The sequence below is a fragment of the Nycticebus coucang genome, chromosome Y (assembly GCF_027406575.1).
Source record: "Nycticebus coucang isolate mNycCou1 chromosome Y, mNycCou1.pri, whole genome shotgun sequence".
Taxonomy (NCBI): Eukaryota; Metazoa; Chordata; class Mammalia; order Primates; family Lorisidae; genus Nycticebus; species Nycticebus coucang.
Window position 1 is genome coordinate 33,925,896 of NC_069805.1, and position 25,661 is coordinate 33,951,556.

Here is a 25,661-nt window from a genome sequence, read left to right on the forward strand (position 1 = left end):
CTAATATGTTCCTTTAAGGACAAAAACTGCGATAGCTATTTCTTTCAGTGTTGTAAGGGAGAGCAGCAGCTGGGAGAAAGCCTGGGTGAAGGCCAGTTGTGTTCTATGGCCCTGAGAAGGCCATGCTTTGCCATCATACCTGTGTGCCAGGACAGAATGGGGCGTCTGCGTCTGCCTGTCCAGGACAGATCGGGGCATCTGCGTCTCCTTGTCCAGCACCAGGAACACCTGTACTGTAGGTAGTTACTCAGACTTGTTGCTTTGCAGCTCCTTTCTAGTTGCCTTCTCTATGTTGACATTTCTCAAAAGAATAGAACGAGGAAAATTGTACATATTGAGCCCCAAAGCCATCTTTCCATTCATTGAGTCAGAATGTCTTCAGAGGCTGGTTGACCAAACACAAGGACGGAGGATTGGAAGACAAGGACTATGACCTTGTGGGCCGTCTTCACCCCTAGGCAGAAGCCACTGCATCTCTGCAGAAGTGTGTTCACTTTGAAGAGCAAAAAACCACGCAGCAGGGAGCTAGAAGGCCTAGAGATATCTAGGAGTTAATTTTTTCCCCCACTTTGGAATTTTTGGCATAAATCTGCAACTTTGCCTGTCCTGCTTTGGCAACTCAGGGTTTCTACAGATACATGTGTGTGCTGTTTCCCTGGTTATACAGAGAGCCTTGGGGGGCTTTGTTTTCTTATCTCTTACTCAGGCACGTCATACATGGGTATATATTCCTGCTGCCAGTGCCAAGATTGGGTAAATTAGATAAAACACTACAGGTGATTTACTATCTTAGATGTTTAATTTTTTTCTTAAGGTGCTAGACATGTTATCTGCATTCTAAGAACTTTGTAAGACTATTTATGCTTTGCCCAGATTGTGACAAGTTCCAAAAAAGAGTTACTCTTTTGAATGGGCATGTCTTATTTGTAATTCTAGGTCATCAGATTACAGTTTAGTCTGGGAGAAACTTTAAAAAAAAAGAAAGATAATCTCCTCAGGAGATCCCCACATCCTATGGTGGAAGAGGCAAAGAGAGAGATGCCTTTAAACATTCAACTTACTTCCTTCTCTGTATCCCAAAGAAGACCACCTTGCCATTTGTAAGAATTTTTTCAATACCTTAAATCATGATCACCATAGACAACTTCCCTCTAAATTACAAGAAAGTTTAACTCAATATTTCAGTTAATCCTTCCTATACTTAATAACTCTATAAAATATAAGATCAAATTATTTTCTGAACCTATTAAACTAAATTCTGCCACCTGAAAAACTCTAGGACTGTTAATACTGTAGGAAAATTAATCATTAGTTGATCTAAAACCTGAATACCAAAGCGATGATGAGATCTGTGCTCTTTTGGCTATGAAGTCACAAATTTCATTACAAAACTGGCTCTTTCATCTGGGTTGATGTTCTCTTCAAGCCTGAGATCCTTCTGGCCCCTTCTTTAGCTCAGATCCCTAACTAGATCATTTTAAAATTCCCAAACCAACAGGCACGCTACTGCCTCCCGCCTGTTGTTCTGTGTAAATCTTGTGTAAGCTCCTGACTTGTCTCAAGAATCCTGTGTTTCCTTTATATATTCTTCTTCTTTTTTCAATAGTCACTTTTTATTATTATGAGTTTAAAATATATATATTTTTTCATAGCTGTGTACATGCAATCATGGGTCCTGTATATATTCTTAACTGCACAAATGAGTTACCTGTCCATTTGCACCATGGGGTGGTTTTAGCACTGTCAAGAGCATTCATGGAGTGTGTAAGAAATGGTTTTTGTTTACGTATTTTCTGAAATTAAGTCTGTCTTTTTAGTAAAATACGGTTTTGTGGGACTTCCATTTTACAATTAAGGAATTGTTGTTAATGCACTTGAGACTGAAAAATGGGAATGCTGAAATCTTTTTATTCAATTCCTTGGAGAATTCATCTGTGTGATCCTGAGAAGCAGTGTGTCCTTGGCCCTTTAGAAATCGTTCTCTTTAGAAATTTAAGAGAAATTTTTCATTCTGAGGTAATAATGTTTCTCTTAAGCTCAGAGAACATTTATTTATACTTATTAATAAATGTCTGAAGTGTTTCCACCAAACTGTTTTAAGCCACATCTGCTTTCAAGGGACCAGAGATACAGGAGAGCTCTGCCACCCTGCGTGCCTGGGAGATGAGACTCTCCCCATTTTGTGGGAATTAAAAGAGGGATAAAACCCACTTTGAATAAGGCTAACATTCTGTTTGTAAAACTGAGAGTTGGAAGATGCATAAATTAATAAAAGAACAATTCTATGAGGTGTTAGGACTCAAGCATTATTTTGACCAGAAGAACAACATATCAAACTCAGCAACACCCAGATCATTGGGAAAGAAATTTTTCTGACTTCAGAGTTTCAGAGAGAAAAACATAGTTTTATAAAGAAGTAAAACGCTAATGTGAATACCAAATTTAAGTTTTAAGTGGAGTCAGAAGTCACAAGGTCTGATATATAGGAAGCACATAAGTCAGCGGTATCTGTGGACAGGTAAGGGAAGCCCTAGACGTGATTTTCAGTGGCCTGCAAGGTTAAAACTACTTTAATGCTGGGTAGTACTCCCTATGCTGTTTGCCCATGTCACCATATTGACACTTGTACTATTCATTGTAAAACCAGTGGTGCTTCAAAGTGCTGCTGCCTTAGTGACAGGATGATAATTAAGGCATTTGTGCCAAACTGGTCAAGTTGTCATTGCATTCTTTTTTTTTTTTTTGAGGTAGAGTCTCAAGCTGTCGCCCTGGGTAGAGGGCTGTGGCGTCATATCTCACAGCAACCTCAAACTCTTGGACTTTAGTGATTCACTTGCCTCAGCCTCCCAAGTAGCTGGAACTACAGGCGCCCACCACAACACCTGGCTATTTTGTTGTTGTAGCTGTCATTGTTGTTTGGCAGGCCCGGGCTGGATTCGAACTCACCAGGCCTGGTGTATGTGCTCCCCGTCCTCGCCAAGAAAAGCCAGCTTAGGCCTTTGTGCAAGCAAGCAGGTGTCCAAGTCCGCTTGTTCAGAGCCAACTGCACTGGTGAAATCCAAAAGTCTAGGCACAAACAAGGGAGAGTTTCAAAATTAGGATACCACAAACCAGAAACTGTGTCATGTAATTAGTGTACAATTAAAATCCATAAGAAACAATGAATCTGTTTCTCTTGGAGTGATCAGAGTGACCATCCTTCAGCATGCCTGAGAGTCTGGATAGATCATGTTATACACAGGGATGTCCCAAAAGTCATCAAACATAAAAAAAGGAAATTATAGCTGAATGCATCTTTATTCATAAAATGTTCATTACACAATTTTACAAAATATTTACAAAATATTCTCTACATGTTGGCCACCTTTTTGTAAAATTTTGTAGTGAACATTTTCTAAACAAAGGTATATTTAGCTATGATTTTCCATTTTTCCTATGCATGGTGACTATTGGGACACCCGGTACTTTCTTGTTTGATGCTTCTTGAAACACTACCCCAGGCCCTTCCTGTGCGCCCTGCGAGAGCCGCTCCGGAGGTGACACACTTCCTGCAGCCTTCACTGGGCTGCCCTATGGCCACGTTCATGCTCTGGTTTCTACCTGTCTGCATAGTGACCTCAGCTGAACACTGATGTCCCCTCAAGGGAGGTTGTGGGCTTCCCTCGTCACACGCCCCTTCACTACGCAGCTCCAGCACCAAGTCCTGCACCTGCATGTGACCCTGTGGCACTTTCCTGGACATGCCTGGGAACCACAAGAGATGTGGAGTCCACAGCCTCACAGCTTTAAGGAGCATGAAGATGACTCTCCAGTGAGGGAAAGAATAAATAGACAACAGGTGACTAAATATAAGTCTATAGAAATAGCTAAACCAAGGCTCCGACATTGTAATCATGTTGAAATCCATGAATACATTTGTATTCTTGCCCGGTTCAGGGACCCGTAAGAGGTAATTTCATGGGGAAAGATGCTGTGATCTTGAAAGATCCAAGTCCTTGCTAAAGATCGAGTGGCAAGTCAGTGGTTCGGCGGGAGAGATCCCAATCTCATCAGCTCACATCCAGTTTCCCCCAAGCAGACAATGGCCCTGCAGGGCAGAGCATGTGTTGGGTCTGCTCAGCACGCTGACCGTGGGCAGAGGGTCAGCAAGGAGGAATGAATCATCACAAGCCCACCACACATGGGATGGAGGCTTCCAGTTCTTAATTATACAGTAATTGCTTTCAGGGGAACCATTAATAATCTGAAGCTGCTAGTAGCCTAATTGTAAAAACAATTCAGAAATTTGTATTACAAAATCTATCTTCTTTTAAGTGCTTATCAAAAATATATTTAACCCCAGCTATTTATGGATAATTGTGTGTGGAGCTAAGATTCCATCTTTTATTTGAAAGTAAGGTGACTGTACCTGTCAATCATTTGAATCCAATAAAGTCCATTTGTGGGGATTTCTATGATAGACAAACGGGGTTCGTATGTTCTTCAGGAACTTTTAAAATTTTAGGCAATTTCAAACAACAAAATTAGACTGCAGGTTAGCGTTAGCACTCACTGTTGAAGGTCAGAAAATGCAAAAACATGCAGAGAGCACAGTTTCACTTACTCCAGGTTAAAGATCAGATTTCTGATGCAGCCATGGAATGAACGAGCTTCTCATTCTGAGCACCAAGGTCCCCTCACCCTCAGGAATGCCCCCTATGTACAGGTTGGACACATTTATAGTCCTGCTTTCTGCTAATGGACCCAAGTTCATTTCCACAGGATTGGTCTCAGCCAATTTAACAGTGATAATTCTAAAAGATCAAAGGAGAAAATAAACGAAAATCTTTAACTATAATAAATCAATGGCCCATTTTAACACACAATCCCAGCAAAGTTCTTACTGAATAATAAAAGTTCCTGGAAGACAAATTTTAATATGACATGTCAGAACAAAAGGTGAATCTTAAAGATTAAAACTTACAACTGAAAATTCTTCAGTAATGAGTGCAATGTTAACAAAAATCATTGAATTTGACTGCTTTTTTGAGAACAGTATAATTTTACCTCTTTACCTATGATGAAAATGTCCAGTATACTTTTAAAATGTTTGCTCTAGAGTTCTGGAGGGAAATATACAGGAATGTTGACATAACCTACTTACTACTGAAATATTTACTATTGATATAATACTATTTATTGATACCACAATGCTCTTTGCCACAGAATTAATCCAATATAATTTATATTGAGTTTCAAAAAAGGGCAAGGATAAAGTTGTTCAATTATAGAAATAGCACAAACATCTCATAAGGAGCTGTCTGGCAAGGTTTGGCTTCTACAACTATTTGGAATGCTAATCATGCCAGTCATTTAACTGCACAGGGTGCCAGGACAATGTTTCTGCTGGAAGCCCTGGTGAGGTCCCCACCCCCTCATGACACACGCCTTGCTGTGGGGACAGTACCTCCGATTCCTACAAGGAGATGAAATGCGGCTGTCCATCGCTGTAGGTGCCTGTGGGAGAGTGTAGGAGGGCTTTCCTCAGGCTGGACCTGTCCCCAAGACTGATGTGAACCTCAACATGGCCCTGAATCAGCAGAATGGAGAAGGGCTGGGGGCAGGAGTGTGCAGAGAATTAGCCAGAAAAAAGCTCGTTAGTATAGGATTTAAAAAATTTCCATCTTACCAAGGTAACATGGGAATATTAACATCAAGCAAGCAATTCCTTAAGACTCTCATCATTGAACACAACTATTTTAAATTTATCGTGTTACTTTCTAATCCCTTCATGTAATTTACATTCTGCCTTATGCTGTTACCACTACACATACCACCACATGTTTCCATGTCTGCATTGCCGTCACAGGGATTCTTTATTGCTACATTATGTACAATAAGTAGACAGATTATAAATTTGTCACTTTAATCAATAACATTTAAAGTAGTTTCAATTTAATAATTGTTTATTATCATCCACATGAATATTTAAATTTTTTTGCCCATGAAATTGTTTCTAACATTTCTAAAAGTGGAACTAAAGTTTGACAATGTTTAAAGCTCTTAAAATCATTTTGCCATATTGAAAATAGGTATAACAATTCATAATGCCACCAGAAGAACTGGAATGGGGGTGTTTCACAATACCCTTGTTACTACTGGACGATACTACTCTGTTTTTGCTGGCTCAGAAACAGTCTGGCAGGTCTTCCAAAAGTCAAATATACAATTACCATATGACCAACAGCTCTTCTCCTAGGTATGCACTCAGAAGACTTGAAAACAGGGCCTCAAACACTTCCTGGCAGCATTAGTCATAATAGTCAAAAAGCAGAAATAATCCCATGTATCAAGGAAGCAAATGATAAACTGTGAGAGGTTCACACAGTGGGATACTAGTCAGCCAGAAAAAGGAACGAAGATCTGGGTGGCGCCTGTGGCTCAAAGGAGTAGGGTGCTGGCCCCATATGCTGGAGGTGGCAGGTTCAGACCCAGCCCCGGCCAAAAAAAAAAGAATGAAGAATTAAGACCTTACATATGACAGTGTGGACATACTCAAAGACGGGCTAGGTGAACGACACGATCACACGTGGTGTGACTCTATTCATATGGAACATCCAGAATAGGCAAATTCATCCTTAGAGACAAAACGCAGGGGTGGGGAGAGAGGGGCACAGGGAGTGACTGCTTAATGGTCCCAGACTGCTATTTTGGGTGATGAAAATGTTTAGAAATAAACAGAGAAGGTGGCCTTGTGGCACCGTGGGTGTGCTAAATGCTACTGACTTATTTACTCTACAATGATTAATTTTATATAAATTTCAGGCTGGTTGTGGTGGCTCATGCCTGTAATCCTAGCACTCTAGGAGGCTGAGGTGGGGGGATTGCTTGAGCTCATGAGTTCGAGACAAGCCTGAGCAAAAGGCGAGACCCCGTCTCTACTAAAATAGAAAAACTGAGGCACGAGGATCACTTGAGCCCAAGTTGAAGGTCGTTGTGAGCTGTGATGCCACGGCACTCTACCCAGGGTGACAGCTGAAACTGTCTCAAAACAAAAAAAAAGTTTTTCAGTTCAACTTTTTAAAGAAGAACTGAAAAAATATTTTAAAATGAAATGATCAATGGAGTCCCAAACCAATGTTAGTCCTTATCAGCCCTTCTTCGCCAAGTGGCTTGTGACATGCTTGGCGTCTATAAACAGATGTCACAACAGCTGTGTGACCTTGGGCACATAAACTGGGCTCTCTGAATCCATTTCTTCCTCAACAAAATGTAAGCATCAGCATCTGCCTTGCAGGTGGCTATAATCCTTATGCAGCAATGTCTGTAAAGTGTCTTGTACAGTAAAGAAGGTCCCCAGTACACTGCGGTTAAGACAGGCTCCACTTCGTTAACACAATACACTAGCAATCTCTAAGTTTCTCCAAATCATGTGACAGGTGCAAGTTTGAGCAGAGGGTAAGGTAAGTATCACCTACGCTCCTAAAATGGAATATAAATATGGCAACATGAACATGGAACCCTGTCCTCGCTCCTCTCCTGGCGCTTGCTCAATGTGCTCATCACAGGCTATGACTCTCTTCTGCTCTTTCTTTTTTTTTTTTTAGAGACAGAGTCTCACTTTATTGCCCTCACTAGAGCACCATGGTGTCACAGCTCACAGCAACCTCCAACTCCTGGGCATAGGTGATTCTCTTGCCTCAGCCTCCTGGGTAGCTGGAAGTACAGGCGCCCATCAAAAGCCCGGTTATTTTTTTGTTGCAGTTTGGCCGGAGCTGGGTTCAAACCCGCCACCCTTGTATATGGGGCCGGCACTCTACCCATGGAGCCACAGGTGCCGCCCCTTGCTGCTCTTTCGATCCTTTCAAATTGTTCAAGCAATGTGTTTCAACCTTTTTTTATCTCATGTCATACTTGAACCTATAGTTAAACTTCCACGGCATACTGAAATTATGTTGATCAAAAGAAAAGTAAAGAAAGAGAATATACTCACTGTGTTTTAAACTTCTTTGGGAAATAATTTAATTCATTATCTTTAAAATTTTTCACAGTACTCTGGTTGAAAATCACTACTATAGCAGATGAAGAAAACCCTGCCTTAGAGCAGTAGACTGAAGATCTGAACAGCACTGAAGGACTGCTGTTTCACCTTAGAATGAAAACTAAGGACCATGACGCATGGAGGACAACTCAGTGTGTGCTCGCCGAACGTGTTTTCACAAAAATTATAGGTGGATGGCAAGTGTCTTTTCCTAAGTCACTGGACAAGAAGGATGGATTGCACAGCACAGGACATCACTGATTCATAAGGGAATGGCACTCAGCGATGTAACTTTTACTTATTAAAAATACATACTCATAAACAACCAGGAACACACCAAAAGTTTAGGAGCATGCAGCCGGGCGGCAGGGGAACTACTCACCACGTGGGCCTGCCCAGGACCCTGAAGCTCCACGTCCCTGCCAAGGGCAGCCAGGATGATGCCACTGCTGTTCTTGGTGGCAAATATGGCCAGCAATTCCGATTCTGGGGTCAAAGACTTGGATGGCAACTCAACATAGCTGCCTCTTAAGAGGCTAACACTTCAGATGGGTTGGTCAGAGGGGATAAGAGGAGCCGTGAGTTTCCAGCCACAGGCCGACTCCCCATTGCCGCTGGGCTTCCCCATTTTCTCCATTCTATCCACCCCACTGGTTTAGATTTTGTTATGTTATTATTTTGCTACATCAGTGGATATTTATAAAAACTCATTCCAACATCAATTAAATGTTTCCTACCTCCAACATACAACCTTTTCTCACTCCATAGGAATTTCTGAGTAAATCAAAGGTCGACCTGGATATTTCCAGGTTCTTTTTTTTTTCTGTTGCATAATTAATGTATTCTTAAATATTGAGTAATAGTATGATAAACTTACATTTAAATCACTGTACAATATTGTAATCAATGTGATTATAATTTGGATTTTAGCTTCTAAATGGACTTTTCCTCATCTTTATTTCAGTTAATCAAGCTGTAATTGGTATTTTAATGCATAAAATATTAATTATAATGACCTTGATATTAATAATTATATACCTCAAAGTATTTTATGATTAAGAAAAATTAAGTTGAATTTAGCATAATGTTATTAGCATTAAAGGCATATTATATATATAATATTAATTTAAAATGGAAATTATTCTGGATAGAGTCAGAGAACATTCTCCCTAATAAAGTATCACAAGAATGGAAAAGCAAGTATCCAAATGTACTTAATACTAATATGAAACCCGTAGATGAACAAATACACGAGCACATGGAGAAAAACACAATTAAACTCAAGTGAGGGGGAGGAAAGGGATGGTGGGGGGAGTATGGAGGGAGATTGGTGTGCTCTCGCGTAACAGGCACAATGTAAGCGTATATTATGCCCTGGAGGAGGGGCACAACTACAACCTGGACTTTACCTAACAAATGCAAATAATGTAACCTAATTGTACCCTTTAAATCTAAAATTAAAAAAAATTAAATTAAAAAAATTAAATGTAATTTATATTCTACATATTTATTATTTTATTAACTATACTTAGTGCTCCGATTGTTCTAATAGAGAAAATTGAATTTATCACAAACTTAGGAGGAAAAATGCAAATTGGAAAGCATGAAATTTTTATTCTAATATAGCATCTAAATGTAAAAATGAGATAATAGGAGATAAGAAAAGGAAAAAATAAAAATTTCAACAAATTTTCATATTGTTAATCCTAGATGTACTACATGCTATTAATTTCAATGCCAAGTAGTTCATTCTACTTTCTAAACCTAATACCTAGAAGAAGGCTCAACGAAATTAATAGACCTTTTCATTTTAATGGAAATATATTACAATGAGAATGACTTTATGAATTCATTCTGCATGAATGATTAACACCTCATTCTTTTCACTTTCTCTGTAGGTAAAGCAATAAATATTTGGTGCTCACTGAGTAGTTTATAATAAAAATAATATAAAATATTACAATATCTACTTCTCTCTTTTATTTTATTATTATTATAAATGCCCACCAACCCAGGAATGGATTAACAAGCTGTGGCATATGTATTCCATGGAGTACTATTTAGCTATTAAAAAAAATGGAGACTTGGGCGGCGCCTGTGGCTCAGTCGGTAGGGCGCCGGCCCCATATGCCGAGGGTCGCAGGTTCAAACCCAGCCCCGGACAAATTGCAACAAAAAAAAATAGCTGGGCGTTGTGGCGGGCCCCTGTAGTACCAGCTTCTCGGGAGGCTGAGGCAAGAGAATCACTTAAGCCCAGGAGTTGGAGGTTGCTGTGAGCTGTGTGAGGCCACGGCACTCTACTGAGGGCCATAAAGTGAAACTCTGTCTCTACAAAAAAAAAAAAAAAAAAAAAAAAAAAATGGAGACTTTACATCCTTCATATTAACCTGGATGGAAGTGGAAGATATTATTCTTTTTTTTATTTTATTTATTTCTTTTTCTTAATTAAACCATAGCTGTGTACATTAGTATGATCATGGGGCACCATACACTTGGTTCATATATCGTTTGACACATTTTCATCACATTAGTTAACATAGCTTTTGTAGCATTTTCTTAGTTATTTTGCCAAGACCTTTACATTCCACATTTACTAGGATTCACATATACCCTTGTAAGATGCACCGCAGGTGTAATCCCATTAGTCCCCCTTCTTCCGCCTCCCTCCCCCCTCCCTCCCCTCCCTTTCCCCTTTCTCCCTATTCTTAGGTTATAACTGGGATATAGCTTTCATGTGAAGGTCCTACATTAGTTTCATAATAAAGGTGAGTACATTGGGTACTTTTTCTTCCATTCTTGAGACACTTTACTAAGAAGAATATGTTCCAGCTCCATCCATGTAAACATGAAAGAGGTAAAGTCTCCATCTTTCTTTAAGGCTGCATAAAATTCCATGGTGTACATATATTACAATTTATTGATCCATTCGTGGATCGATGGGCACTTGGGCTTTTTCCATGACTTAGCAATTATGAATAGGGCTGCAATAAATATTCTGATACAAATATCTTTGTTATGGTGTGATTTTTGGTCTTCTGGGTATATGCCCAGTAGGGGGATTACAGGATTGAATGGCAGATCTATTTTCAGATCTTTAAGTGTTCTCCATATCTCTTTCCAAAAGGAATGTATTAATTTGCATTCCCACCAGCAGTGCAAAAGTGTTCCCTTTTCTCCACATCCACGCCAACATCTCTGGTCTTGGGATTTTGTGATATAGGCTAGTCTCACTGGAGTTAGATGATATCTCAAAGTAGTTTTGACTTGCATTTCTCTGATGATTAAAGATGATGAGCATTTTTTCATATGTCTGAAGGCCATGCGCCTTTCTTCTTCAGAGAAGTTTCTCTTCAAGTCCCTTGCCCAGCCTGCGATGGGATCCCTTGTTCTTTTCTTGCTAATGCGTTTGAGTTCTCTGTGGATTCTGGTTATTAAACCTTTGTCGGAGACATAACCTGCAAATATCTTCTCCCATTCTGAGGGCTGTTTGCTTGCTTTACTTGTTCTTGGCTGTGCAGAAGTTTTTTAGTTTGATCAAGTCCCAATAGTGTATTTTTGAAGCAGCTTCAATTGCCCGGGGGGTCTTTCTCATAAAAAACTCGCCCAACCCAATTTCTTCAAGGGTTTTCCCTACACTCTCTTCTAGTATTTTAATAATTTCATGTCTTAGGTTTAAATCTTTAATCCAGTGAGAGTCTATCCTGGTTAATGGTGAGAGGTGTGGGTCCAGTTTCAGTCTTCTACAGGTTGCCAGCCAGTTCACCCAGCACCATTTGTTAAATAGGGAATCTTTTCCCCACTGAATGTTTTTAATTGGCTTGTCAAGGATTAAATACCGGTAAGTAGCTGGATTCATCTCTTGGTTCTCTATTCTGTTCCAGACATCTACTTCTCTGTTTTTGTGCCAGTAGCATGCTGTTTTGATCACTATCGATTTGTAGTATAGTCTGAGGTCTGGTAGCGTGATTCCTCCTGCTTTGTTTTTATTTCTGAGTAATGTCTTGGCTATTCGAGGTTTTTTCTGATTCCATATAAAACGAAGAATTATTTTTTCAAGATCTTCAAAGTATGACAGTGGAGCTTTAATGGGGATTGCGTTGAAATTATATATTGCTTTGGGTAGTATGGACATTTTAACAATGTTGATTCTTCCCAAACATGAGCATGGTATATTTTTCCATTTGTTAACATTCTCAGCTATCTCTTTTCTTAGAGTTTCAGAGTTCTCCTTATATAGATCTTTCACGTCCTTTGTTAGATAAACTCCCAAGTATTTCATCTTCTTTGGCACAACTGTGAATGGGATAGAGTCCTTAATTGTTTTTTCAACTTGACTATTGTTGGTATATATAAAGGCTACCGATTTATGAATGTTGATTTTGTAACCTGAGACACTGCTGTATTCCTTAATCACTTCTAGAGTTTTGTAGTAGAGTTCCTAGTATTTTCCAGATATACAATCATATCATCTGCGAAGAGTGAAAGTTTGATCTCTTCTGACCCTATGTGGATACCCTTGATCGCCTTTTCTTCCCTAATTGCGGTGGCTAAAACTTCCATTACAATGTTAAAGAGCAATGGAGACAATGGGCAGCCTTGTCTGGTTCCAGATCTCAGTGGAAATGATTCCAATTTAACTCCATTCAATATGATATTGGCTGTGGGTTTGCTGTAGATGGCCTCTATCAGTTTAAGAAATGTCCCTTCTATACCAATTTTCTTAAGTGTTCTAATCATGAATGGATGTTGGATGTTATCAAAAGCTTTTTCTGCATCGATTGAGAGAATCATATGGTCTTTGTTTTTTAATTTGTTTATGTGCTGGATTACCTTTATAGATTTATGTATATTGAACCAGCCTTGAGACCCTGGGATAAAACCGACTTGGTCATGATGTATGATTTGTTTGATATGTTGCTGGATTCTGTTTGTTAGAATCTTGTTGAATATTTTTGCATCTATATTCATTAGTGATATTGGTCTATAATTTTCTTTTCTTGTTGGGTCTTTTCCAGGTTTGGGGATCAGGGTGATATTTGCTTCATAGAATGTGTTGGGTAGTCTTCCTTCTTTTTCTACCTTTTGGAACAGGTTGAGTAGTATAGGTACTAATTCCTCTTTAAAGGTTTGGTAGAATTCTGACGTGAAACCATCTGGTCCCGGGCTTTTCTTTTTGGGGAGATTTTGTATGGTTTATGATATTTCTGAACTTGATATGGGCCTGTTCAACATTTCCACTTGTTTTTGATTAAATCTTGGAAGGTGACGTGTTTCCAAGTAACGGTCGATTTCCTTCAAATTTTCGTATTTCTGAGAGTATAGTTTCTTGTAATATTCATTAAGGATTTTTTGGATTTCTGAGGAGTCTGTTGTTATTTCATCTTTGTTATTTCTGATTGATGAGATTAGAGATTTTACTCTTTTTTTCCTGATTAGGTTGGCCAAAGGTTTATCTATTTTGTTGACCTTTTCAAAAAACCAGCTTTTTGATTTATTGATCTGTTGTATTATTCTTTTGTTTTCAATTTCATTTAGTTCTGCTCTGATTTTGGTTATTTCTTTTCTTTTACTGGATTTGGGGTTGGATTGTTCTTCCATTTCCAGTCTCTTGAGATGTCCCATTAAGTTGCTTACTTCCTCTTTTTCCATTCTTCTGAGGAAGGCTTGCAGTGCTATAAATTTCCCTCATAGAACTGCCTTTGCTGTGTCCCAGAGGTTCTGATAGTTCGTGTCTTCATTGTCGTTTTGTTCCAGAAATTTGGCAGTTTCCTTCTTGATCTCATCTCTGACCCAGCTATCATTCAGCATAAGGTTATTTAACTTCCATGTTTTTCTATGTGTATGCAGATTCCTGTTGTTACTCATCTCAAGTTTTATTCCATGATGGTCCGAGAAGATGCATGGAATAATTTCTATTCCTTTAAATTTACTGAGGTTAGACTTGTGACCTAAGATGTGATCGATTTTGGAGTAAGTTCCGTGGGCTGATGAGAAGTATGTGTATTCAGTTTTGTTGGGATGAAATGTTCTGTAGATGTCAGCTAAATCTAAATGCTGGATGGTTAGATTTAAATCTAGAATTTCTTTACTCAGCTTTTTGTTGGAGGATCGATCCATCACTGCCAAAGGAGTGTTAAAATCTCCGACTATTATAGAGTTGGAGGAAATCAAGTTGCTCATGTCTGTTAGAGTTTCTCTTATAAATTGAGGTGCATTCTGGTTGGGTGCATAGATATTCACAATTGAAATCTCATCATATTGAGTCTTACCCTTAACAAATATGAAGTGACCATTTTTGTCCTTCCTTACTTTTGTTGGTTTAAAGCCTATTGTGTCCGCAAATAAAATTGCAACTCCTGCTTTTTTCTGGATACCATTTGCCTGAATTATGGATGACCATCCTTTCACCCTGAGTCTGTATTTGTCTTTTAAGTTAAGATGTGACTCTTGTATGCAACAAATGTCTGGCCTGAGTTTTTGTATCCAGTCAGCTAACCTATGTCTCTTTAGAGGGCAGTTTAAGCCATTCACATTAATGGAGAGCATTGATAAGTTTGGTGAAATTTGGGGTATTGAGTTTTTTGAAAGTCCAGTGGGCATTTTTAATCCTTTTGCCATTGTGGAAGTTAGAGTTTGATCAGAAGTTTCTGAGTGAGTTTACTTTTGTAGTAGAGGATTGGGTTGGTTATTATGGAGGATAGGTCTGAGAATATCCTGAAGAGCTGGTTTGGTTATGGCAAATTTCTTTAGCATACGTATGTCATTAAAGTATTTAATTTCTCTGTTGTAAATGAAACTCAGTTTAGCTGGGTACAAGATCTGGGGTTGAAAGTTATTTTGCTTGAGGAGATTAAACGTTGATGACCACCCTCTTCTGGCTTGAAAAGTTTCAGCAGAGAGATCTGCAGTCATTCTAATGTTCTTCCCTTTGAAGGTAATAGATTTCTTTCTCCTGGCAGCTTTGAGAATTTTCTCCTTCATATTAACTTTAGTGAAGTTAATTATGATATGCCTGGGGGATGTCTTATTGGGGTTGAGTCGTGCTGGGGTTCTGAAGCTGTCTGCAATCTGAATTTCAGGTTCTCTAGGCATGTCTGGAAAATTCTCTTTCATAATTTCATACAGAAGGGCCTCTGCGCCCAGTGAGGCCACTTCATCTGTTTCAGGAATTCCTATGAGACGGATATTTGCCTTCTTCGAGTTATCCCAGAGCTCTCTGAGTGAGTGATCCATTTTTGCTCTCCATTTCTCTTCCTCTTTGAGAGTTTGGGAGCGTTCAAATGCTTTATCTTCGATGTCGGAGATCCTTTCTTCTGCTTGGTCCATTCTGTTACTAAGGGATTCCACTGTATTTTTCATATCTTTGAGGGCTGCAAATTCTCGTTTCAGTGTGTCTAAGTCTTTTGTGGTTTTGTCTTTAAATTCGTTAAATTCTTGAGACAGCTTTTGAATTTCTCCGCGAATTCCTAATTCCATTTTGTTAATCTTGTTTGCCATCCAAATTCTGAATTCGATTTCTGACATCTCAGCCAGTTGTTTGTGAATGGGATCTTCAATTACATCTGCTGTATCTTTCCTTGGGGGGGTTGATCTATTCTGGTTATTCATGTTACCAGTGTTTTTCTGCTGATTCCGCCCCATGATTGTTTTACTCCCTTTGATTTTCCTCTAGTGTTTTGTCGAGGACCCGTACAGTGCTGTGGCCTGAGAAACTGGGGCCCTGTTTGGTGTAGAGGGGCTAAGTGGTTCTGACTTGTTTTCAGCTGGTTTCTATGTGACCCTAGTGAAACAGTTACTCTGGGTTGAAGTCTCAGCTGTGGAGAAATACCAGCAATTAAGTCACCCCACCCACCACAGGCAACAAATGGAAAAGGAAAATCAAACCTTCCTACAACCACACACCCAGGGCACCACCTGGATAGTCCCCAGGTGAGTGACTCAGTTCAAAAAGTCCAAGTCAATTTTCTCAGTCAGCAGCTCCTCGGGTGGGAGAGTTCAAGAAGTCCCTGGGAACTGGGTCACAGGGTTCTGGTGGCTGCTCTAAAAGGCTTGCTCCAGTGCTGCGTGGAGTCAGGAAGAGCCACCAGTAAATAGATCAGTCTGGGAAGCATGATGCCTCCTTCCCCTCCTTGCAGCTCTGTCACACCCAGTCTCTGCTAGCCGCACAGGGCTGTGACCCAGTCAGTTGTCTGCAGTAAGCAGATACTCCAGGGGTTTGCACCTGCCTAAGTCACAGGGTAGTCTGTGTCTGCTCGACTAGGCCACTATTCTCTGTCTTTATCCAGTAGGGAGTGGTGTGGCCTGTCAACCTCGGGCACTTGATGGAGGCTGGAGGTGTTCACTCAGTTCCAGCCCCACCCTTAGTTTATGTTACTGGGTGAAGGGAACAACCCTGTGGGAGTTTGTTTCTGACCTTGCCAGATTCCTCTGCAGAGGAGAGGCTGATTTGAGTTCCCAGAACCTGTGTCTCAGGCCCTGTCTTTAGTCCTGCGGGTTTGTATTCGCAGCACGATCAGTTGTTGGCTGTAGCCTCTTGACCTCCTTTGTCTATGGGCTGGTGATCCCCTAAGGGCCAGGTGCGTCTTAGGTTCAGTAGAGCAGTTCTCTGGATCAGCCCTACCCTAGGAGTTTCCCGGCTCTGCGGGTGTGTTTTCTAGTCCCGGTGTTCCACCCAGGTCAGTACCGTCTCAGGAAAACCCTTTACTCACGGGGCCTGTGTTTCAGTCCCAGGCCCGTTCCATGGTGGTTGCCATCTGAGAAGATACTCGGCCTCATCTGGTTGCCCAGGAAGACAGGAGGAGAGGCTATGGGATATCTGGGGGTGGGCCTTGTTATTGCTGAAGATGGCTGTTGCTCTGCACCTCGGGGCACCACCGCTCCAGTCTAATTCCCTCTCAGCCGACCGTTGTCTTCTTGCTCCTTTGCTACAGTGTCAGCACTGGCCAGCTGCAGTCCAGGTCCTGTCTATACCTCTTGAGAGTTCAGCCAAGAATCTGGACTCCTGAGGGGGCAGGTCTCCAGATCACGGAGTGAGAGAGGAGGGGGGTGTTAGGAGCTCAGGGTTACAGGTCATAACACCAAGCTCATTGAGTCCAAATGAACAAATAAACAGATACAAAGGTTACCAGGCACATGGGCCCATAGATACAGAGATAGACGGAAACACATAAACATACAAGCAATAGCCACAACAACAGCAATATAAGAACAACTGCAATAAAAACAGTGATAATCGTAAAATAATTGAAAGAAAGGAAAAAAAAGAGAAAAAAGTGGTGTTAGAAGGAATGTTAAGTGAGAAGAAAGAAGAAATTAAAATTAGAAGATATAGAAATAAAAAATGTATCTATATAAAATGTAATAATAAAAAATTATCGAAATCTCCTCTAAGAAAATGGTGAGGAAAAATCAGACAAAAAGAAAACAACAGCAAAAAAAAAAAAACCCATGAAAACCAAAAAAAAAAAAGGCACCAACTGAAAAAATATTCTTGTGGTAGAAATATACCTATAAATGTCTATATATAGTCTGCTGTAGGGATCAACTTTCGTAGGAATATATTCATACTGCAATATACTTTCTGGACACCAGGTGGCTCTGAGAGTGGTTTTGAGACTTATACCTGGTTTATAGTTTATACCGTTACCATGGTAACCACCTTCTATGGCCGATCGCCATTTTGGAGTTTCTGTAAAAGTTTGTCGCCTAAGAATTGTGCAACCTCGGCTGTTCTCCTCGGGACAGCACTTGCGACCGACTCTCCCACTCAGTGCAGGTGTCCACGCTTCCTAAGTTCCTCCACTCTGCTCCCAGGTTCCCCTGCAAACTGGCGACTGCAATTGGCCATAAGGGGAGTGGTGCTGAGTTCCCACGGTGTCTCCTGTAGCTGGTTCCCGCGGCTTCAGTTGCTCCGTGGCCCCAGAAGCCAAAGCCGGTCCTGGGCTTCAAGCCGTTCCGTGGTTGGAGCGCTTGTGGGATTTATTCTGAGTTTTATGGTTCAGAGTTTTGGATGGGCGGCCACCAGTTCGCTGCACAGTCTGAACTGCCAGCCCCCTCCAACACCTGGGGGAAAGGTGCCTGCCCTTTTGGGTAGTTCAAAATGTCTGTTTCCCGGGCAGGATCCCTTCCCTTCAATTGTCCAGCAGTTTGCCCAGCTCCCTGTGGTTTTGAGTGGCTCTCCTTTCGGATGCCTCCCTCAGTTCAGGATTAATTACTTGTCAATTGGATTTTGTCAGCATTTACAAGCTGCTGACCTCCGTTGGGGAGGGGCCTGCTGGCCGGCACGGCCAAGCAGGGAAGATTCTCTACAACAGAGTGTGTGATTTTAAATTACCCCTCATATATAGCAAACTGCCAGTTCGCTGGGCTTCTCCAGCTGTCTGTCCACTCCAATAATCCACACACAGGGAAGGTCCAGACTGCCTTTCCTCACCTGGTGGCTTGGGAGAGGTGGGCTACACGTCCGTCCTGTCCGCCATCATGCTCCGCCTCGGAAGACATTATTCTTAGTAAAGCATCACAAGAATGGAGAAGCATGAATCCTATGTACTTAATTTTGATATGAGGACAATTAATGACAATTAAGGTCATTGTGGGGAGGAAAAACAGAGAGAGGGAAGGAGGGAGAGGGGTGGGGATTGATGTGTGCCACACCTTCTGGGGGCAAGACATGATTGTAAGAGGGACTTTACCTAACAAATGCAATCAGTGTAACCTGGCTTATTGTACCCTCAATGAATCCCCAACAATAAAAAAAAAAGTAATATAAAAAAAAGATATTTCCAGGTTCTTGATACAGCCCACATAGCTTTTGCTGGTGATTCCTTCCCTGCAGGGCAGGATGTGAGAAAAATCATAAGGAAATTTGGATTTCATAATGCCACTTTTGAAAGAAGGAATAAAAAAGGACCTATATTTATAAAAACATCTGTTTCCATGGGCCACGCAGCAGAAACGTCTAGGCCTCTCTTTAATAATGGTATTGATGGTGAGAACTTCAGGTCAAAGGAATACTCTCCTAAATACTAGAGAAAGGGCTTAGTTATACCAGTGAATGTGGCCACTTTGATGGCTGCCTACAAACAAATACATTTAATATTTTAAGAGGAACTCACTTTAAGTTGTGACAATTTAAATAAACTCATGAAAACACAGTCCAATTATAATAAAGGCAATACATTGTCATAAGTAAATTATAGCCCACAGGTTATAATCCACTTATCATGTAGAATAGAACATTTGCCTCTCATGAGGATAGGTGTAAGGGGTGCTAGGATCAGAGGCTAAAGACGTCACGAGTTTCTGTCCATACTATGCACCCATGAAGTCTGTCCTAAAGGAAATAATTGCATTTGGGAAAGTCTGAGATTGCCCAAGACCCTATTTCTTAGCCTCCAAGTCAAAAGCATATTTTTCTTTCCAGAAGTTGCCCCATGCCAGGCCGGGGTCAGGCTCTCATTTCCAAACACGGAGACTGCTGACCATCTCCAAACTTCACGCATCAGCTTGTTACAAGAAAGCTTTGAAGTGAGGTGGTTTTCTCTTACAATGACAGCTCTTTTTTTTTTTTTCTGTCTATGTTAAATAATCAGCTGGGGACCTTTAAGCAACTGCATGATGTGGGGCAAATTTCAACCTTTCTGGATCTTTGTTTCTTCCAACGTAAATAAGGAGGTGGGCCACGAAGATACTCAGGTGTCTTCTAACATGAACGTCTGGGGTCTGAACTCCTTTCCTTTTCTCCAGTGTCTACCCTGTGCCGTGTGGGCAAAGTACAGACGCACGTGACACTGATGAAGACTCGGATGTTGATTCCTTGTAGCCACCTCTCACGAGGCTAAACTAACCACAGAAGGAACAGGGAATGACACCTGGGGTGGGATTCAGAGACATCCACAGTCCTGGCTCTGACTTGGCAAGTGACCAGCTCCCCAGAGGTTTCCAGTATTCGCGTCTAAGACCAGGAAGTGACTGTGGTTGCAAACTGTTTCTCCTGAGCCCTTTTCCAGATGCCTGGCAGAGGGGAGGGGCACAGTGGGAAGTGGACCCTGGGCTGCTCACGGCCACTGTATGGCTGCTCCTCTGTGTCACACATCGGCCTTTTGTAAAAGAACTGGGTCTAAAGACAAGGCACTGCCATGGATAATTTGGAAGCCACTGGGCTGGGTGATCCAGATTGGACATTTGATGACTCTACTCCCCGGAAGCTATCTTGCCTTGATTGCTAGACTTACACAAATGACAAATGGGTTTAGGTAAATTATTAAAGTCACAAAGCTAAACGTGAATCACTGTTACAAAGGATTCCTTGTCTCTCCCCTGCCCCATTTCATCCGGGCTCTCGATGCTGGACTTTAAACTTCCACGTACATTATTCATTCTAGCTCACAAAAGGGGAATCCAGAGAAGTTTGCGGAAAGCAGGATTACTTTTTTCCTGTAATGAAATTCTACTTTCTGACTCAGCGCCGATAGCACAGTGGTTATGGCACAGCCACATACACCGAGAGTGGCAGCCCGGGCCAACTAAACAACCGCAACAAAAAAATAGCTGGGCGTTGTGGCAGGCGCCGGTAGTCCCAGCTACTTGGGAGGCTGAGGCAACAGAATCGCTTAAGCCCAAGAGTTTGAGGTTGCTGTGAGCTGTGATGCCTCGGTAGTGAGGACAACATAGTGAGACTCTATCTCAAAAAAAAAAAAAAAAGAAAGAAAGAAAGAAATTATACTGTTCTGTTATTCTGTACTGGCCATGGCAGCTCATGGGTGGCTCTCAGCACTTTAGAAGGTCAAGGTAAGAGGATTCCTTGTACCCAGGACTTCAACCCCAGACTGGGCAATAGTTAGACCCCCATCTCTACAAAAAGGAAAAAAAAGTAGGCGGCACGGTGATGCATGTCTGTTATTCCAGCTACTTAGGAGGCTGAGGCTCCTAAGCTCATCTGAATCCAAGAGTTTGAGTTTTCAGTGAGCTAGGCTGATGCCACTGTACTCTAGTCCAGGCAACAGAGTAAGACCTTGTCTAAGGAAAAAAAAAAAAGAGAGAGAGAGAGAGAGAGAGATTCTACTACTTTAAAATGTCCAGGGGCTGTTCCTGTGGCTCAGAGGGTAGGGTTCTGGCCCCATATACTGAGGGTGGCGGGTTCAAACCAGCCCCTGGCCAAACTGCAACAAAAACAGAAAAATAGCCAGGAGTTGTGGCGGGTGCCTGTAGTTTCAGCTACTCAGGAGACTGAGGCAAGAGAATCACCTAAGTCCAGGAGTTGGAGGCTGCTGTGAGCCATGTAACACCACGGCACTCTACCGAGGGCAATAAAGTGAGACTCTGTTTCTACAAAAATAAAAATAAAATAAAATGTCCAGATAGGGAGTGGAGTATGACAAGTGGGGTCCCCAAATATTGCACAGTAAACAATATTTAGATGTTCTACTGGTCAGCCAGGCTCCAGTAATCCTAACACTCTGGAGGCTGAGGCAGGTGGATTGTTTGAGGTCAGGAGTTGGAGACCAACTAAGCAAGAGTGAGACCTCTGTCTCTACTAAAAATAGAAAACCTAGCTGAGCATTGTAGCGGCACCTGCAGTCCAGCTACTCAAGAGGCTGAGGTGACAGGTTCACTTGATCCTGGGTCTTTGAGGTTGCTGTGAACAAGGCCGATGCCACAGCACTCTAGCTGGGGCAACAGAATAAGACTCTATTTCAACAACAACAACAACAAAAAAAAAAGGATATTCTAATGGCAATGAATATAAAATAATTAATGTTTTTGCAAAAGGCTTGCTTTATTTGCCAATTAATATGGTGTAGAGTACTTTGAATAAAAGCATGATGGGTTATGAGTCTGAACTGAATTGAATTGAATTGAATGGTGTCCTCTCAAAAGATGTTGCAGTTTTGGCCTCTTCATTCCCTCACAACCTGAGATTGTGATCTTATTTGGTAAAAGGGTCTTTGAGGAGTTACTCAAGTTAAAAATGAGGGAATTAGGGTAGGTCCTGATCCAGGATGACTGGGGATGACTGGGGTCCTTATCAAAGGGGAAATCTAGACACAGAGGGACCGTGGCACAGAGGTGAAGCCACAAAGAGAACGTCATCCACAGGCTGAAGATCCCTTGAAGCCACCAGAAGCCAGGAGGGTGGAGTGGGTTCTCTCCCACGGTCCTCCAAGGGACAAAGCCCTGACAACACCTCGATGTCAAAATGGAACGGGGAGAGATTAAATTTTTTTCTGTTTGTTCCTTTGGTGTTTTTTGAGACAGGGTCTCACTCTGTTGTAGAAATGAGGGACACAGAAGTGCTGCAGTTTAACATCATACCTTACAACTCTTGACCGAGGCAATCCACCCACATAATTGGGATCCTTATCTAGATGATTGCGGTCAGAAGATACTCCCAGAGTCTCGCCTTGCTTAGTCTCTTTGTAACTAGTGTTGTACGTGATGACCGCTAGGAGACCAAAAAGGAGGTTGAAAGGAAGAGGCAATGAAATGAAAATCACTTTCTATATTAAAGTAAAATGCACACATCTGCTGACAAAGTTCATTTACGAAGACATCAACTTTTAAATTCTGCAAATTTGACCAGCTGATGTTCTGGGCTATTAAAAGACAAGTGAAAAATCTTCTTGACCAAAGTCAATAAATCCAATATACACGTTGATAAATGACAGCAGTACGGGTGTGGAAGAAAACAGAATGGATTCAATGTTTGATCTCAATTCAGCATTTAATGTTAAATAATGTACGTGGGGGCTGCGCCTGTGGCTCAAGGAGTAGGTCCTGGCCCCATGTACTGGAGGTGGCTGGTTCAAACACGGCCCCAGACAAAAACTGCAACAACAACAAAAAAATGTAATTGGAATCCACAGCTAATTATTATACTATTCCTCCCGCAAACTGTGAATTTTGTTGCTTAATATACCAAAGACAATGGCTTTCAATTAGAATATTATTTAAGAATGCCTAGGAAACTAAAGTAGAATAAGGATTGCTGCTTTTAGAAGAATTTGACGGGCAGAAGCCAAATCCATTTGGGCACCTACCTTGTTTCCGGTTTCACTGAAAGGCAATTTTGTACCAGGTCATGTTGCTGTAACATCTGTCTGTAATAAGAGCAAGGGGTTCCGAACCCAGGTAAACAGTAACTTTCACTCTGCTGTGGACCAACTCGATGGATATAGTCTTTCTGTAAAGAAAAGAACACATTTCCCCATGGCTATATCTGGATCCAACGTGTCCCTTTCCCTTCAAGTCAGGAATGGCAGAAACCCAAAATCAAACTCAGAAAACTGGATCTGGCCCCATCACCAGACGTCTATGCTATAAAACTAAAAATGTCCATGAAGGTTTTCTGGAATACTACACAAATAAGAATGAAAACATCCTAGTTGCTATGAAAATCTACACAAATAAGAATGAAACCATCTTCGTTGCTATGAAAATTTACACAAATAAGAATGAAACCACTCTTGTTGCTATGAAAATCTATGCAAATAAGAATGAAACCATCCTCATTGCTATGAAAATCTACAATTTTCATAAGAGAAGTGGAATCTCTTTGGATCTTTTTTATTCAGACTGATAAATGGGCCAGTCCTAAAAAATAAAAGTAGAAGACGGAGAGATGGAAATTACCAGCACATGAGAGGAAGCTGGGATCATGACATTCCTATGAGTGCAATTTAAATAAGGTCCCTGTGGTTGCAGTGAACATAGAACAAAATATATTATTTGAACTCAAAACTTAATAACAAATGTTTAACTGATATGTGTAATGACTGGAAGACTGGTTTCCACTTGGTGCTCTTTTATACGTCCCAAAGGTTCTTTTTCTTTTTTTTTTTTTTTTTTGGCCAGGGCTGGGTTTGAACCCGCCACCTCTGGTATATGGGGCTGGCGTCCTACTCCTTTGAGCCACAGGTGCTGCCCAGTCCGAAAGGTTCTATAGCAGTGGTTCTCAACCTATGGGTTGAGACCCCTTGGGACTGTATTAAAGGTTTGCAGCATTAGGAAGGTTGAGAAGCTCTGTTCTACAGTAAATTCATATTAACATAATAAATAAATGATGCAAAATGGGGATATTGTATGACATACATACCTATATATTAGTATATGTTCATAAACTTGCATGGCGTACAAATGTATGATTTAATTAGAAAATCCTCACTAAACAAAAGTAAATTCATAGCAATACAAACGTGTGTACATGGGAGGGCTTTGTGCCCAGACTCTTACTGTGCCGTTGGAAGCCAGGTAGAGAAGAAGTCCATTGGGTGAAAAGGTACTGAAGAGCATTATTATCTGAGTCACAGTCGCCTGAAGCGTCTTCTCCACAAAAGAGTACCCACTCCCATCAAAATGGAAGGAAGAGTCTTCATTCTGGGAGCTGCAAAGCAGAAGAGACAAGATACAATCCATTTTCAAGACAGTTAAGAGAACAAACAATAGGTTTATTGATTTCTCCCTCACAAAATTTACGGTAGAGCTATTAGTCATAAATTGATAACATTAATACTTTGATCACATTAATTAGGTAAACCAGCATACATTAGAACCTCTTGAAGTTGACCACTCAAGGGAGTGTAACAAATTGGTCAACATACAGAGGTGGTCACCATAAGAAACTAGGCCTACTATACTGATATGTACATGTGGTGCATGTCCTGTGGTCCACCACCTCCCTACACTGACCACTCCCTTAAGTTGCCCTAATTTTCATACACCAGACATGCATCACAGGTACTCAATGTATAACAGGCCTAGGTCTTTATGTTGACCACCTCCGTATGTTGACGTGTTTGGTGCAGCCTCTTGAGTGGTCAACTTACAGAAGGTCTACTACCACATGCTTGCCTGAGTTTAAGCCAGTTGCTTTATAAGGAAAAGCAAGTTAATGTAGGCAGTGTTCACTCTAGTAAGAAGAAAGTTTTTCACAGGAGGATAATGCTATAAATATTTCTACTTATTTAGATTTGTTTGTTTGTTCTAGTTTTCTTCAATGTAACTATCTTTTCTTAATTCCAGTGCCCTCAACAGAACAATTTTTATATTGGCATTTATCATCTTGTGCCGTTTTATTTTTTAACTCACTTCATTTATTTATTTAGAGACAGAGACTCACTCTTTCCCCAAGCTAGATTGCCCTGGAAATACTTTAGCCTACAATCTCAAACTCCTGTACTTAAGTGATCCTCCTGCCTCAGCCTCTCCAGTAGCTGTGACTACTGGCTTCTGCCATCATGCCTGGCTAATTTTTCTATTTTTAGAAAAGGCAGGGTTTCTTCTTATTCAGGCCGGTCTTGAACTTCTAAGCTCAAGGGATCCTCCCACCTCAGCCTACCGGAGTGCTAGAATTGTAGGTGGGAGCCACCACGCCCAGCCACCCTCTGCTGGTTTTAACTAATACATCAGGTAAAATAGTATTATATGGAAAACAAACATGTACCAGAAGGATCATTAAAAAAATCATTGAGGCTTTGCACCCGTAGTGCAGTGGTTACGTCACCAGCCACATACACCGACATTGGCGGTTTTGAACTCGGCCTGGGCCAGCTGGACAACAATGACAACTGCAACAAGAACAAAATGGCCGGGTGTTGTGGCACCGCCTGAAGTCCCAGATACTCGGGAGGCTGAGGCAAGAGTT

At 41.1% G+C, this 25,661-nt stretch overlaps 1 pseudogene; it reads right to left on the reverse strand.

The window, feature by feature from the left end:
* On the reverse strand, positions 1-25,539 carry LOC128579069 (laminin subunit alpha-1-like; annotated as a pseudogene).
* Positions 25,540-25,661: the final 122 nt, after the last annotated feature.